At 46.8% G+C, this 13816-nt stretch overlaps 1 protein-coding gene across 3 annotated transcripts in view; it reads left to right on the top strand.

The window, feature by feature from the left end:
• Positions 1–13816, top strand: part of DVL1 (dishevelled segment polarity protein 1) — a 233975-nt gene that overhangs the window by 103681 nt on the left and 116478 nt on the right. The gene's annotated exons all lie outside the window — the stretch shown is intronic.

Below are 13816 nucleotides of genomic sequence, written 5' to 3'. Positions count from 1 at the left end.
CTAGCCAGTGTGCCGAGTCTCAGGAAGATAAGGGAGCAGGCAATTTGCTGTGCTCACCTTCAGTGCAGCCTTATGACAGAAGCCGGCATGGTTCCGAGTGGGCCCCTTCATGGGACGGGGTCCGGGGCTTTGGCCCCCTCTGCCCCCCCCAGTAACTACGCTACTGTCTTCAGGAGAAGAAGTCCTTGTGACTTTGAAACGCATAGAGAAAGAAAGTAAACCATTACTTTCATCTTTACTGTTGGATCGTGATTTGCACGGCAGCGTGGGTTTTTCACCACAAATCTGTCCAGTTTCAATAATACCACATGCAAGAGACAAATACCACCACACCATGACCACTTATTACCACCACATAGTGACCTAATAATACCACCATAATGGTTATTAATTAAAAACCACTTAACCATCTGATCACTCTTTCTATCCTCCTCCTAGTCGCAAGAGATATCGCTCCAAACCCCGGCCCCTCATGTTATAGCAAGACAAACCTCCCAACTGCTACACTCAGAAACCCCTATAAATTTATTAATATTCCGTGCATGCCTTCTGTCTCTTTCAATTGTGCCCTTGGAATTCTCGCTCAGTGTGTAATAAACTCCTCTTCATCCATGACTTCTTACTTTCTAATTCTCTTAACCTTCTAGCTCTTACTGAAACCTGGATCCAGCAGTCAAACACATCGCTGCTGCTGCTCTTTCATATGGTGGACTACACTTTTCTCATACCCCAAGATCGGACAACAGAGCAGGTGGAGGCGTTGGTCTGCTCCAATCACCAAAATATACCTTTCAAGTTATCCCTTAAGTACCCACACTTATCTTCCCTTCTTTTGAAGTCCATGCTCTCAGACTCTACATCCCCTTCTCCATGCTAATGGCAGTGGTGTATCGTCCTCCCGGCCCCTCTCTTCAGTTCCTGGATCACTTTGCCACCTGGCTTCTACATTTTCTCTCCTGTGACATCTCCACCCTCATCATGGGTGATTTCAACATCCCCATTGCTTTTCTCCTCTCCCCATCTGCTTCTCACCTTTTATCTCTAACCTCCTCTTTTGGCCTCTCACAGCATACTAACTCCCCCACGCATGAAGATGGAAACTCCCTTGACTTGGTCTTCTCCTGGCTTTGCTCAGTGGATGATTTCACAAACTCCCCTCTCTTGCTCTCTGACCACGACCTTATGCTTAAAACATACAACTCTGCCCTTCACCTCTCCAAACAAATCTATTTCAACACTCTCATCACCTCACTGTCCAATAGCCCTAAACGTCTCTTTGACACTTTTCATTCCCTACTCAACGATCTCCGCGCTGACAATCTGGCCAATTATTTCAAAGAAAAAAATTGACCATATCCGACAGGAAATTATCTTCCAATCACCTCATACCATGCACTGTCCTCCCTCCTCCACTGCATCTAGCTCACTCTCTGATTTTGAACCAGTCACAGAAGAAGTAATCAGGCTCCTTGCATCTTCTCGCCCTATCACTTGCACCAGTGACTCCATTCCGTCACATCTCCTCCAGTCCCTTTCCCCTGCTGTCACCTCTCACCTAACAAAAATATTCATCCTCTGTTTCTCTTCTGGTATCTTTCCCTCCTCATTTAAGCATGCCATCATACATCCATTACTTAAGAAACCATCCCTCGTCCAAAAGTGTGCCGCTAACTATAGACATGTCTCTAATCTTCCCTTCATCTCTAAACTCCTGGTACGCCTGGTCCACACCCGTCTTATCCGCTATCTCTAAGATAACTCTCTTCTCGGCCCTCTTCAATCTGGTTTCTGCTCTTTACACTCTACTGAAACTGCCTTCACTAAAGTCTCTAATGATCTACTAACTGCTAAATCTAATGGTCACTACTCCATGCTAATTCTCTTGGATCTCTCCACAGCATTTGACACTGTGGATCATCAGCTCCTACTCCCTATGCATCACTCCATCAGCCTCAAGGACACCGTTTTCTCCTGGTTCTCCTCCTATCTATCTGACCGTTCCTTCACTGTATCTTTTGCAGGTTCCTCCTCTCATCTTCCCCTTACTGTTGGGGTTCCTCAAGGATCAGTCCTAGGCCCCCTCTTCTCTTTGTATACTGCCCCTATTGGACAAACAATCAGTAGATTTGGCTTCCAATACCATCTCTATGCTGATGACACCCAGTTATACACTTCTCCCGATATCACGCCTGCCTTTTTAGAAAACACCAGTGATTGTTTTACCGTTGTCTCTAACATCATGTCCTCCCTCTATCTGAAACTGAACCTGTCAAAAACTGAACTCCTCGTGTTTCCTCCCTCTACTAACCTACCTTTGCCCGACATTGCCATTTCCGTGTGTGGTTCCACCATTACTCTCCAGCAACATGCCCGCTGTCTTGGGGTCATACTTGATTCCGAGCTTTCATTCACCCCCACATCCGATCACTGGCTCACTCTTGTTATCTGCACCTCAAAAACATTTATAGAATTCGACCTTTTCTTACTTTCGACTCTGCAAAAACTCTTACTGTTTCTCTTATTCATTCTCGTCTGGACTATTGTAACTCTCTACTAATCGGCCTCCCTCTTACCAAAATCTCCCCTCTCCAATCTGTCTTGAATGCTGCAGCCAGGATCTTATTCCTCACCAATCGTTATACCGATGACTCTAACTTGTTCCAGTCATTACACTGGTTACCCATCCACTCCAGAATTAAATATAAACTTATTACCATCACCCACAAAGCACTCCATGGCTCAGCACCACCCTACATTTCCTCCCTCGTCTCAGCCTACCACCCTACCCGTGCCCTCCGTTCTGCTAATCACCTGAGGTTAACATCCTCAATAATCAGAACCTCCACTCCTGTCTCCAAGACTTTTCACGTGCTGCGCCAATTCTTTGGAATGCACTACCCAGGTTGATACGATTAATCCCCAATCCCCCACAGTTTTAAGCGTGCCCTAAGAATGAATTTGTTTAGGCTGGCCTACCGCCTCAACGCATTAACCTAACTATCACTTTGTGGCACATTCAAAAATTTTTTTTTACCATAATCTGGTTCCTCGCATCATGTTCTCACATGCTTTATGCACTTAACCCCTTCCCGACCTGTGACAGCGTATGCGTCATGAAAGTCGGTGCCAATCCGACCTGTGACGCATACCCTGTGTCACAGAATGATCGCCCTCCTGCGCGCCGGGTGACCGGGGTGAATGAAAGGTCACCCGGCACGCAGGTACAGGGGGACCTATACTTGACCCCAGGGGGGGTGGCTTAGCCCCCCGGGTCTACGATCACTCCTGGTGACCTTTTTGTCACCCCCCTCTGATCTGATTGGAGCTAGCGTCCATGTGACGCTAGCCCTCCAATCAGATGTGGAGGGGCGGAGAAAAACAATGTCTGCCTCGCTCCTCAGCTTGATCCCATCTGTGGAAGCCGAGGAGCGAGCTGCCTGACCGCTGACCTGCCCGCGATCGCCGCTGCCCGCCGCCGCTGCTGCTGCCACTGCCGCCGCCTGCCGCCGCTGCTAGCACCACCGCTGCTGTGTGCTGAGGACAGGTACTCCCCCCTCCTGTCCTCCACTCCCCCCGACCTCCGCTCCCTCCCCCCTGCCCCCCGATTACGACCTGAACGGGTGATCACCCCCTGCCCCCCTAATCACCTGCTGCATTTGCTCACCTCCTCCTGCAGGCTCCATTTACTCCCCTCCTCCCTCCTGCCCCCCTGCGCCTGACAGCTCCAATTTCTGGCCTCCTCCCCTTGTGATCACCCCCTGATCACCCATTGATCACCCCCTAATCACCCCCTGCCCCCCCCCAATCACCTGCTGCTGCCATCTACATTTTCTGCTGATCCTCTGCTCCCCTCCTGCCCCCAAACGCACCTGACAGCCCCATCCTCCCCTGGTGATCACTCCAAACACCCCCTGATCACCCCCTGCCCCCCTGATCACCCCCTGCCCCCCTGATCACCTCCTGATCACCCGCTGCCAGCTTCATCTACAGCTGGTCCTCTGCTACCCTCCTGCCCCCCCCTGCACCTGACAGCCCCATCCTCCTCTGGTGGTCACCCCCCCAGTGATCACCCCGTGCCCCCCTGATCACTCCCTGATCACCCCCTGATCACCTACTGCTGCTGCCGGCTCCATAAAAACAGCTCATCCTCTGCTCCCCTCCTGCCCCCCCAGTGCCTGACAGCTCCATCCTCCCCTGGTGATCACCCCAATCACCCCGTGCCCCCCTGATCACCTGCTGCTGCCCGCTCCATCTGTAGCTGGTCCTCGGCTCCCCTTCTGCCCAGCCCGCGCCTGACAGCCCCCGCCCGCGCCTGACAGCCCCCGCCCGCGCCTGACAGCCCCCGCCCGACAGCCCCCGCCCGCGCCTGACTGCCCTCGCCCGCGCCTGACAGCCCGCGCCTTACAGCCCTCGCCCGCGCCTGACTGCCCTCGCCCGCGCCTGACTGCCCTCGCCCGCGCCTGACTGCCCCCGCCTGACAACCCGCACCTGACAGCCCCGTCCTGCAGTAGAAAGTTTTTCACCAAACACTCGCACATACACACGCCCACGCACACTATAATAAAGCTTTTTTACACACGCACACACCACACACACAATGTCCCGCTCATCCCAGTCATCCCAGTCACAAAGGGTCTACTCAGTTGAGGAGGCATATGAAATTATTGCCTCCGAAACTGATAGTGAGGAGGACCCCACCTTTCTCTATACCTCCCACTCTTCCTCTTCCAGCGACATAGACTTGCCACCACCAAGATGTCGCAGGACGAGAAATCGTCCGGAGCCCAGGGAGGAAGAGTCGGAGGCCTTAGAGGAAGAGTCAGGTACCTTGGAGGAAGTCCCACAGTCAAGTGTGAGTTTCCCCCAACCTAGTGCTAGTCACGCCCAACCTAGCACTAGTGCTCCCTCCTGGACCCCCGTCCCTGAAAATTTTGCTCCACGGATTCCAGATTTCATTCCCCAATCAGGAATCCAGTTTGAGACTGCCAACTTCAGGGAAATAGACTTTTTCAAAGTCTTTTTCTCTGAGTCAATCGTCGGTCTCATGGTGGAGCAAACAAACTTGTATGCCCAGCGATTTTTGGCCGAACACCCAATTTCTTCATTCTCTACTTGGAGTCCCGTGGACTCTGTAGAAATGATTAAATATTGGGGACTGGTTCTTCACATGGGGATTGTGAAGAAACCAGAAATTCGCCAATACTGGAGTACCGATATTTTATATCAAACTCCAGTATTTGGCATGGTTATGTTTCGCAAACGTTTTGAGGCGATTCATAAATTTCTCCATTTCAGGGACAACACTGAAAGCCTTCCCCGCGATGACCCGAATTTTGATAGACTATTCAAAATTCGGCCGCTCATCGAACACTTCAGCAACAAGTTTGCTGAAGTGTACATTCCCGAAAGGGAAATTTGTGTGGATGAATCCCTCGTCCACTACAAAGGGAGGCTTCAGTTCCGTCAGTACCTGCCCAGCAAAAGGGCGAGGTACGGGATAAAACTCTACAAGCTGTGTGAGAGTTCCTCAGGGTACACTCTCAGCTTTAGTGTTTACCAAGGAAAGGACACCAAGATCCAGCCCCCAGAATGTCCACTTGCTTTGGGGGTGAGTGGGAAAATAGTGTGGGATTTGGTCCACCCAATGCTTGATAAAGGTTACCATCTGTACGTTGATAACTTTTATACAAGTATCACACTATTTCAGTCTCTCTCTGCCAGAGCTACCGTTGCTTGCGGTACCGTGCGCAGAAACCAGAGGGGTCTCCCTTTGCCGCTAATTGAGCAGCCTCTCCGAAAGGGTGAGAGCCGAGCCCAATGTAGCGGCAACATGCTTGTGGTCAAGTTCAAAGACAAAAGAGATGTCTTTGTCTTGACCACAATCCATGGTCCCGACACCACGGCCACCACCGTTCGAGGTACCCCAGCACCGGTCCACAAACCGGACTGTGTCCTGGCGTACAACCATCACATGGGGGGAGTTGATCTTTCTGATCAAGTCCTCCAGCCCTATAATGCCATGCGGAAGGTGAAGGTGTGGTACAAAAAACTGGCTGTGTACCTCGTACAAATGGCACTGTATAATGCATGTGTGCTATCACGATGTGCAGGCCAGACCCACACCTTCCTTCAGTTCCAGGAGGCGGTGATAAAGGCCATGATTTTTAGAGAGGAGGACGGAGTGCGCCCCAGCACCCCTGGAACTCAAGTTTCCCGTATGGTACTAGGGCAACATTTTCCCAGTGAGGGGATAACAAGAAAAAGGTGCCGGGTGTGCTATAAAAGGGGGACAAGAAGAACGACTCGTTTCCAATGTGAAACGTGTCCTGACAAACCTGGACTGTGTTTGAATGAATGCTTCAGAATTCATCACACGTCCATGGACTAAACACATCCAGACATTCCACGACAGAACTCGCCCACACTAGGCTGACATACACAACACCACACACACCACCCTGACGTACACTAAACCACACACGCCAACCTGACATACACTACACCACACACACCAACCTGACGTAGTGTGTCAGGTTGGTGTGTGTGGTGTAGTGTACATCAGGTTGCTGTGTGGCCTAGTGTACGTCAGGTTGGTTGAGTATGTGTGCTGTACACTACACCACACACACCAACCTGACGTACACTACACCACACACCAACCTGACGTACACTACACCTCACACACCAACCTGACATAGTGTGTCAGGTTGGTGTGTGTGGTGTAGTGTACATCAGGTTGATGTGTGCGGCCTAGTGTACGTCAGGTTGGTGAGTATGTGTGCTGTACACTACGCCACACACACCAACCTGACGTACACTACACCACACACACCAACCTGACATAGTGTGTCAGGTTGGTGTGTGTGGCCTAGTGTACGTCAGGTTGGTGAGTATGTGTGCTGTACACTACACCACACACACCAACCTGACGTACACTACACCACACACACCAACCTGACGTAGTGTTTCAGGTTGGTGTGTGTGTGTGGTGTAGTGTACATCAGGTTGGTGTGTGTGGCCTAGTATATGTCAGGTTGGTGAGTATGTGTGCTGTACACTACACCACACACACCAACCTGACGTACACTACACCACACACCAACCTGACGTACACTACACCACACACACCAATCTGACATAGTGTGTCAGGTTGGTGTGTGTGTGTGGTGTAGTGTACATCAGGTTGGTGTTTGTGGCCTAGTGTACGTCAGGTTGGTGAGTATGTGTGCTGTACACTACACCATACACACCAACCTGACGTACACTACACCACACACACCAACCTGACGTAGTGTTTCAGGTTGGTGTGTGTGTGTGGTGTAGTGTACATCAGGTTGGTGTGTGTGGCCTAGTATACGTCAGGTTGGTGAGTATGTGTGCTGTACACTACACCACACACACCAACGTGATGTACACTACACCACACACCAACCTGACGTACACTACACCATACACACCAACCTGACGTAGTGTCAGGTTGGTGTGTGTGGCGTAGTGTACGTCAGGTTGGTGTGTGGTGCAATATAGTGTACATCATGTTGTTGTCGTGTGTGTGGGTGGTGTATCTTACACCACACACCAACCTGACATACACTACATACTTTCCATAAGCGACATGGTGTCCGCTAACGATTGGAGCTAATTTTCCATTCAAAAAGTCAAATGGCGCTCCTTCCCTTCTGAGCCCTGCCGTGCTCCCAAACAGTGGTTCCTCCCCACATATGAGGTATCAGTGTACTCAGGAGAAATTTCCCAACAAATTTTAGGATCCATTTTATCCTGTTGCCCACTTGAAAATGAAAAAATTGAGGCTAAAAGAACATTTTTGTGAAAAAAAGTACTTTTTCATATTTACGGCTCAATTTGTGAAGCACCTGGGGGTTCGGAGTGCTCACTATGCATGTAGATAGGTTACTTGGGGGGTCTAGTTTCCAAAATGGGGTCACTTGTGGGGGTGCTCCAATGTTTCAGCACACAGGGACTCTCCAAACGTGACATGTCAACTGCTAAATATTCCAGCATATTTTCCATTCAAAAAGTCAAATGGCGATCCTTCCCTTCTGAGCCCTGCTGTGCACCCAAACAGTGGTTTATGACCACATATGAGGTATCGCTGTACTCAGGAGAAATTTCCCAACAAATTTTAGGATCCACTTTATCCTGTTGCCCATGTGAAAATGAAAAAATTGAGGCTAAAAGAAAATTTTTGTGAAAAAAAAGGTACTTTTTCATATTTACGGCTCAATTTATGAAGCACCTGGGGGTTCGGAGTGCTCACTATGCATCTAGATAAGTTCTTTGGGGGGTCTAGTTTCCAAAATGGGGTCACTTGTGGGGGTGCTCCAATGCTTAGGCACACAGGGGCTCTCCAAACGCGACATGGTGTACGCTGAGGATTGGAGCTAATTTTCCAGTCAAAAAGTCAAATGTCGCTCCTTCCCTTCTGAGCCCTGCTGTGCGCCCAAACAGTGGTTTATGACCACACATGAGGTATCGGTGTACTCAGGAGAAATTTCCCAACAAATTTTAGCATCCATTTTATCTTGCTGCCCTTGTGAAAATGAAAAAATTGAGGCTAAAAGAAAATTTGTGTGAAAAAAAAGTACTTTTTCATATTTACAGCTCAATTTGTGAAGCACCTGGGGGTTTGGAGTGCTCACTATGCATTTAGATAAGTTCCTTGGGGGGTCTAGTTTCCAAAATGGGATCACTTGTGGGGGTGCTCCAATGTTTCGGCACACAGGGACTCTCCAAACGCAACATGGCACCCGCTAAATATTCCAGCATATTTTCCATTCAAAAAGTCAAATGGCGCTCCTTCCCTTCTGAGCCTTGCTGTGCATCCAAACAGTGGTTTATGACCACATATGAGGTATCGTTGTACTCCGGAGAAATTCCCCAACAAATTTTAGGATCCATTTTATCCTGTTACCCATGTGACAATGAAAATATTGATGATAAAACAACATTTTTGTTGGAAAAATTAAAATGTCCATTTTTTTCTTCCATGTTGCTTTAGTTCCTGTGAAGCACCTGAAGGGTTAATAAACTTCTTGAATGTGGTTTTGAGTAGCTTGAGGGGTGCAGTTTTTGGAATGGTGTCACTTTTGGGTATTTTCTGCCATATAGACCCCTCAAAATGACTTCAAATGTGAGGTGGTCCCTAAAAAAAATGGTTTTGTAAATTTTGTTGTGAAAGTGAGAAATCACTGGTCAAATTTTAACCCTTATAACATCCTAACGAAAAAAAAAATTTGATTCCAAAATTGTGCTGATGTAAAGTAGACATGTGGGAAATGTTATTTATTAACTATTTTGTGTCAAATAACTCTCTGGTTTAACAGAATAAAAATTCAAATTTTGAAAATTGTGAAATTTTCAAAATTTTCACTAAATTTCCATTTTTTTCACAGATAAACGCAAAAATTATCGACCTAAATTTACCACTAACATGAAGCCCAATATGTCACAAAAAAACAATCTCAGAATCGCTAGGATCCGTTGAAGCGTTCCTGAGTTATTACCTCATAAAGGGACACTGGTCAGAATTGCAAAAAATGGCCAGGTCATTAAGGTCAAAATACGCTGGGTCATGAAGGGGTTAATAGCCTTCTGTGTCTGTACTGTTATATACTTAGGCTGTTAACTGGTTCATGCAGCATTACATCAACACCCGATTCGTACACTATGGCTGGTACGAACAACAAAAGCAATTGTTACCATCCACATTTTGTGTCTCCCCTTTCTCCTCATAGATAGCTTGCGAGCAGGGCCCTCATTCCTCTTGGTATCTGTTTTGAGCTGTGATTATTGTTATACTGTAATGTCTATTGTCTGTACAAGTTCCCTCGATAATTTAAAGCGCTGCGGAATATGTTGGCGCTATAGGAATAAAATTATTATTATTATATAGGGAGAATTAAAAACAATACAGGCTCATTCACACCAGTTTTTCACGTATGCATGCTATCCGTTTTGTTCTGTGGGGCTGTTCACGCATCCATGATTTTTTGTGGACTGATTGGTGCATGCAAAATTGTGGAGACATGTCTGATATTGAGCCGAGAGTCAGATCAAAGTAGGCAATGCAAGTCTGTGAGTCTGTGAAAAAAATTGTGCTTCACTCGGATGCCATCCATGTGCCGTCTGTTTTTCATCGATACATAGGAGAAGATGGAGAAACTTTTTTTTTTCCATTTGTGGAAAAAAGTGATGAAACTCTGATGAAAATCCCTGATTAAACTCCGTCAGTTTTTGTCATGCATAAAAAAGCTAACGCCCTAAGCAGTACATGGATATCCTTTTTAATGCTCTGATGGACAATAGCCATTGGAAAAAGCCAAATAAATCAATTCTCCTCTCTATTAATTTAATTAATTGGAAAGGTCTTCTGTGCCCCACCCTATTCTTCCCCCACTGGTGATGTGTCATCACTGCCTGGATCCAAGAACTGATGAGTCAGCTTCACAATACAGAACACCACATTGCTTTGCTCCAGCGCCAAGTCTTGTGACTTTCGGAATTTTCAGAACAAAGTTTTTCCCCGATGCATGTTCCTATAAAGTAGAAAGCTGGTCTAGCCTAATGTGAGCTCCTTGAAAAACATACAAGTAAAAATGCATAAATTTGAAATCTGTCAAAATGGCCCTAAGATGGAGGAGAAGTTCACAGGCATTGAAGGTGCTGCCAGAAATCTTGAGACTTGTAGTACTTCAAAGTTTTTTTTTATCCTCCTGGCCCATCTGTTCCCTTCTGTCCCTGTCAGGGACTTTTGCAGTGACTCATGAGTCATACAGGGAAAATTGACCTCCTGTTTCTACATAGAGCTAAAAAGATTTTAATCACATCATGTCATCATCCTAATGGTAAAGACCTGTTGATGGAGCTGTGCAGCTCTGCAAGTTCCAGGTGTGCAGTTCCAGCCACTGACATTGGGAACAGTTGATCGGTGAGGGAGCAGGAGTCACACCCCCACTGATCATTGTAAGGATAGGCCATCAATGTTAGGCTATGTGCACACAAAGCGTTTTTGATGCGTTTTCGCTGCTTTTTTTCCGCGCGGAAATGGTCCAAAAACGCAATGGCATCCTTATGCAAGGTAATTCAATGACAGTCCTGAAATGTTGTGCACATGATCAGTAAATTTCTGTCTGTATTTGCAGTGCGTTTTTTTCTACAGCACGTCAATTCTTTGTGCATTTCTGCAGCGTTTTTCACCCATTGACTTCAACTGAGTCAGTCAAATCCGCAGTGAAAACGCAGGTATAAAAACATTTGCGGATTTGCTGAGTTTTTAGTTTACGTTTTACCGGCTTCCTATGGTGTTTCCCACACTGTCATCTGTGTGACAGCGTGGGAAACACAAGCGCGATAGTTCTTATCAGCGTTAACGCTACTGCCAATAAGACCGTCGGTAATAGCGCAGCAGGATCATGCTGTCAAATGTCAGCGTAACCCCGCAGCTGTGACTGTCACCCACAGTAATGTTACCACTGGTACTCTCGGTCACAGCGCTGCGAGATCATGCTGTCAGATGTCAGCGTGACCCCGCAACTGTGACTGTCACCCGCGGTAACCTTACCGCCGGTACTGTCAGTCACAGCGCAGCGTGATCCTGCAACTGTGACTGTCAACCAATCCGCACTAGCAGGGGAGAATGTTGAGAGTTGTATTCAGCTTATAACAGCGACAGCGGCTGATGAGAGTATTCATCAGCCGCCACCTGTGCTGTAAATAAATAAATAAATGAAAAAAAAAGTTGTGGGTTCCCCTGTATTTTTGATAACCAGCCTGGCAAAACTGACAGCTGTAAGCTGCCAGCTTCAGCAAGACTATCAAGAATGGAGGGGTCCCCACGCCATATTTTTAATTATTTAAACAAATAATTTAAAGAAACAGCATGGGTTCCCCCCCCCATTTTTGACAACCAGCCTTGCTAAAGCAGACAGCTGGGGGCTGGTATTGTCAGGCTGGTAAGGGGCCATGGATATTGCCCTCCACCAGCCTAAAAATAGCAGCTGCCAGCCATCCCAAAAAAGACACATCTATTAGATGCACCAATTCTGACAAGAGGGGTTGGGTGAGACCAAGCCACTTTTACTTATGTGCACTGTTGTACCGGTGAGCACGTTCTATGTGGTATCTTTTGTATTGTTTTTTTCCTCAGTTTTTATATGATTATATTAAAAGTTAGATTTTAAATATCCTACTAATATCTATCCTTGCTGCTGCTATTATTTGATTGTTAGGAAACTCTTGCAGTATATTAGTAAGTATCTACTTACTTATCTACCATCTATCTACAGAAACTATCTAGTCTCTAACTAATTGAGCTATCTATGTTATGTAACATTTAAGAAAAAAATTGCAGTTCTGGTTTCTACCACTAGGTTGTGCTGTTGCAAATGAAATCCTTCCAACTGTGTGTGTCCTATTATACTGTACATAAGAAGTGAGATTATTTTCAGACAATGACCCATAACTAGGACGGGTTTACTGTTCTGCACAACAGCCGCGAGACATGCAGACGCGGGGACTAAGAATATATTATTCGAGCACGCTGAAGTCACTCGGTTAGCACCGGAGCATGCTCAGAGAACACCTTATTCCAGCACGTTCGCTCATCACTACAATCTATGTATGGTCTAATCTAATTGAAGGCGCAATTTTACATCTCCTTTATTCGTATCACCATTGTTTGTTACACTGGGTATTGTTTTTAGACTTTATTAAACGGAATCTGTCACCCCATTTTCGGCATATAAGATGCGGCCACCGCCATCAGGGGCTTATCTACAGCATTCTGTAATGCTGTAGATAAGCCCCCGATGTAGCCTGAAAGATAAGAAGAGTTAGATTATACTCACCCCGGTGTCCGGTCAGATGGGTGTCGCGGTCCGGTCCGGGTCCTCCCATCTTCTAGTGATGACGTTCTCCTTCTTACTTCTCCCTTGGCTCCTACGCAGGCGTACTTTAACTTCCCTATTGAGGGCAGAGTAAAGTACTGCAGTGCGCAAGCGCCGGGAAAGGTCAGAGAGGTCCGGCGTAGATAAACCCCTGATGGCGGTGGCCGCATCTTATAGGCCAAAAAATAGGTGACAGATTCCCTTTAATAAAAGACCATTTTAAGAGAGTATATGAATTCACACATGTTAATTTACCCCCTTTTTGGGAGTAAAATACTTTTACATAAATAAAGCTAGATCTTCCCTTTAAATTAGTTGTCTTTTTCAGAAAGCTTATTTTCCTATAAATTGTGGATAGATAGAATCTAGTCTCTCGGAGCAGAGCGTGGCTAAATGTTTCTTTCACTATGGAGGACCCAGCATGCCATTAAATTACACGGATAATGCATTGTTTTCATTGGAAACTGTGTAATGCTTTATTTCCCATGTGGGGGTGCTGCAGGAAAACGAAACACTTAGGCTTTTTTTACACTTGCCGTGTTTTTGCGTCCCCAATAGATTTCTATGGGGACGCAAAAATGGGCCACAAAAAATCATAGGAGCGCCGTGTCCGTAAGCTCGATATTTTTCAGGGCTTACGGACACGGCCCCCATTGAAAATCAATGGGGCCGCAAAAACAACGGAAGTTTGCCCAGTGTGTTGTTTTTGCGGTACGCCGTGAAGAATGTATTTGCGGAACGCCATATTTTTTATTTTTTTCTACTTTTCAAAAGCTATTCCAAACAGGAAAAACGGCGATCCGAGAATATTTTTGGGCCCGTTTTTGCGGATGACCGTGAAAATTGCAGCAATACGGCCCGCAAAAAAGACCCGCAAAAACGGTCCGCAAAAAAAACACGGCAAGAGTAAA

Source organism: Dendrobates tinctorius, unplaced genomic scaffold (genome assembly GCF_039654945.1).
Source record: "Dendrobates tinctorius isolate UK_male_01 unplaced genomic scaffold, ASM3965494v1 ptg000086l, whole genome shotgun sequence".
NCBI classification, from domain to species: domain Eukaryota; kingdom Metazoa; phylum Chordata; class Amphibia; order Anura; family Dendrobatidae; genus Dendrobates; species Dendrobates tinctorius.
This window is presented reverse-complemented; position numbering and strand designations above follow the sequence as displayed.